The sequence below is a fragment of the Triticum dicoccoides genome, chromosome 4A (genome assembly GCF_002162155.2).
Source record: "Triticum dicoccoides isolate Atlit2015 ecotype Zavitan chromosome 4A, WEW_v2.0, whole genome shotgun sequence".
In the NCBI taxonomy this organism is placed as follows: domain Eukaryota; kingdom Viridiplantae; phylum Streptophyta; class Magnoliopsida; order Poales; family Poaceae; genus Triticum; species Triticum dicoccoides.
This window is the reverse complement of record NC_041386.1, coordinates 677,778,211-677,781,759: the sequence shown is the minus strand read 5'-3', so window position 1 is coordinate 677,781,759 and position 3,549 is coordinate 677,778,211. Positions and strand designations below refer to the sequence as shown.

Genomic DNA, 3,549 nt, shown 5'->3' with positions numbered 1-3,549 from the left:
GAGGCCGGTAAAAAAATCATGGCCTTTTTTTGTGAGGAAAATGATGGTAACATTTTGCTTTTGGCTAGTGATTATTATCGCACTGCTTTGGTTCGCAGCACAAATTGTGTGTATGTTTTTATGAGATTTGGAGTTACAAAAGTAAAGCCAAGATATCTTTCAACCAAAAAGAAAACTAAGTGAAGGTTGTGTTTTTCTTTACAGTATTTTCAGATCTGCAAAGAAAAAAAGACAAGAATTTGGAGAAGTGGAGATTTGGAGTTACAAAAGTAAAGCCAAGATCTCTCCGAACCCAAAAAAGAGGAGTAAAGTCATTACATTTAAATCTCAAGAGGAAGGCCAATTATGTCATGTCAGCAATTCTACTCTCGGGGCATAGATTCTTTAGAGTATTTTCGTATGTGCAAAGTTTAAAAAAAATAAAAAATGGAGAAGTGGGGTATCGATCCCCATACCTCTCGCATGCTAAGCGAGCGCTCTACCATCTGAGCTACATCCCCTTCGTGTTGAACGAATAATTAACATCTGAATTGATTGTGGGCGAATCTACACTCCCTGGCTGCATGATTCCAGTAGCAATGAAACGACTCAAACAGAAGCATAAACACTGAGGAAAGAAAGTGACTTAAATCGATTTTTATTGCTAGTGTAGTTTTCCAGCCAGCCAACGTTTATTCTTGCTTGCACTAGCCACCTTGATGATGTGTGTAGGCAAAAGATGTACTCGATGCGATTAGGTGGTCCACATGGACGGGATAAGGGTGCGATATTTCCGTGTCCGTCAATATATTTATATACGCACGCGTACGTACGCCTGCAATAGATCGATTCACGTTACGTGCGCAATAGCGATTTAACCTAGCTCGCAGCCGTCGGCGCGGACCGATGACTGGCAGCGGCGGCGCACAGAGCACGCCATCCACGTCGGTGGAGTGGTCCGATCTCCCCGGTGATCTCCTCGACCTGATCTGCAGCAAGGTCACCCCGCTGCTCCATCGCGTCCGCTTCGCCGCCGTATGCAGGTCGTGGCGAGCCGCTGCCATCGCAGCGAGGCAGGCGGCGCCGCCCGCCTTACCCTGGCTCGTCTTCCCAGGCGATGACTGCATGACAAAGCGTGTATACTGCCCCGAGGACGGCGGGGTCCTGCAGATCCCTCTCCTGAACGAGGTGCTCATTGGCAAGAAGTTCGTGGGAGCTCACGATGGGGGCTGGGTTGCAGCGCTAGGCGACAACATGCAGCTTGCGATCGTGAACCTCTTTTCCGGTGTTGAGGTACCGCTCCCCGCTAAGGACCTGAGCAGGGGCTGCTCAGGCCAGGACAACTCAATCCGGAAGGTTATTTTTTCAGAATCTCCAACCTCAAGCGGCTGCATCATTGCAGCCATCACCAGCCTATACAACATCACACTCTGCGGGATTCGTTATCCGGGCAGCGGGTGGAGGACAAGCAAATTTTATCAATATTGCATCACCGACATCATATTCTACAATGGATACCTCTATGGCCTTGCCAGCTCCAACGATCTGGTCAGGTTTGAAATAGGTATGAACAAGGATGGAGGGCCAGTGATCACTGACAAACAACAATGGTTGCATATAAAAATCGGTAGCATTGCTATCGGGTTCCCGTGCTACCTCATTGAGCTGAACGACAAGTTGGCGATGGCAGTGAAGATTTGTCTGGTCCATACCCGTGAGCCTTTGTTCAAGGTGTTTGAGATTGTTGACGAATTGACGTCAAGGTACACTCGCAAGTGGAAGGAGGTGACAAGCTTGGGTGATTATGCCTTGTTTTTAGGGAAAAGGTGGTCCAAGGCGGTATATGTGCCTTCTGCTAAACGCGGGGAGGTGCAGAGAAGCTGCATCTATGCTGATGATATGAATTACTTGACGAGTTTGGATGGCAAAGGCGACCGTCTATATCATATGCCAGATGAAAACAGTAACAATTTTACCAAGATGATCAAATCAGTAGGATCATATGTATATGCCGGTTATTTTCCATGTGGCATGTGGATTCTCCCTCCAAATTTCTAGCAGAGCAAGAATAGTCAAGCGTGGCACCTTCAAATGTATTCCGAGTGTGCACATTATGGAAAGTTACATTTTACCTTGTTAAAATAGTGGCTGCCCATTTGTAGTATGGTTGGAATATTGTGTCGTAAAATAACAAAAAAAAACTTAATCCATCATATATGTTGCTTAATCACTCTAGCTATGTGTTTGGAAAATGGTTTTGAATATTAATTTTACTATATGCTAGCTAGGACCCACATGCCATCCAAGAATAGTTGTAAAGCGCCCAATTTATTGAGTAGTTTATGATTTAGTCCATCATAAGACTTTTTTCACAAAGTAAGCATCCAAAGTATAAGCAGCATATCAGGAGTCCTTGTCAAGCTTCGCGGCAGAATTCTGCAACAACTTTGCTCAACCCGGGTTCTCCATAGATTGCAGCTGCACGCCACGGGTACATGTATGATGATATAGATATATAAATTGTGCAATGGCCCATGGCAGCACCGGACCGTCTCACAGGCGAGCTTCCTTTGCCCAACGAGTGCCATACACAAAGATAGCCATGCAGCATAATCGATAAACTTGCTTTCTCTCGCAATATGTTTCTTTGCACAGAGAACTAGCACTCAACTTGCTTCCTCTCGCGAATGTCCCTTTTAGTGAGCATTCCACGCGCCATCATTTTCCGGTGAAAGGATTCAAAAACGTACTACAAAACTGTACAAGACTTCACAAACACCCGTCCGCTAAGGTGTGGTAGGCTGAAAAGGCTTGTCTACTGTTATATAGTTTCCTTGAATCACACATATTTCCCAATAACATTGTTATCAAGTATAATTCTATGGTTCTGAATATTCAGTACATAATCAAAAATAAATGCTAATGTTGTGTGAGGAAGGGCCCTTGATTAAGTGCCCAAGCAATAGTCAACACTAACTGTCTTCCATTAATGCATCCAATTTAGCAAAATAGGTGTCCTTAGGTAAAAAGATCAAGATTTGCCAGGGTTCTTGTCTGAAACATGGGAATGCCCAAAGCTAGCACAGATGCTTAACAAGAATACCTAAAGTGATCATGAACAAACAGGCAACGCAAGGCAGAATGCAAATGTTTAAATTTTCATGAAAGAAGAATAAATAAATAAATAAATAGAATATGTCAACAAATCTCATAATCAAGAAGAGCTCGATCTGCACGAAACTAGTAAAATGAATATCGAAGAAGCATTTCTGGATCAGCATCCCCACACCACATTTGATTAAACATGTTGCTCAAATGGAAGGCACAAACCAAAAGGAGGGTAATAACACTAGTAGAAAACAGGGCATTTGTCCCGGTTCGTAAGGGCTAAGGGTCGTTACTAATGCATCCCCCCTTTATTCCCGGTTCTAACACGAACCGGGACAGATGTGCCTCCACGTGGCCGGTGCGTCGAGCCCAGGCAGGAGGGCCTTTGGTCCCGGTTGGTGGCACCAACCCGGACCAAAAGGCATCCACGCGTCAGCATTTCAGTGGCCGGGGTTTTTGTTT

At 44.8% G+C, this 3,549-nt stretch overlaps 1 non-coding gene across 1 annotated transcript; it reads right to left on the bottom strand.

The window, feature by feature from the left end:
- Positions 1-427: 427 nt before the first annotated feature.
- TRNAA-AGC lies at positions 428-500 on the bottom strand. Its single transcript has one exon. It is a non-coding gene; the product is annotated as a tRNA-Ala (tRNA).
- Between the last annotated feature and the right edge of the window lie 3,049 nt (positions 501-3,549).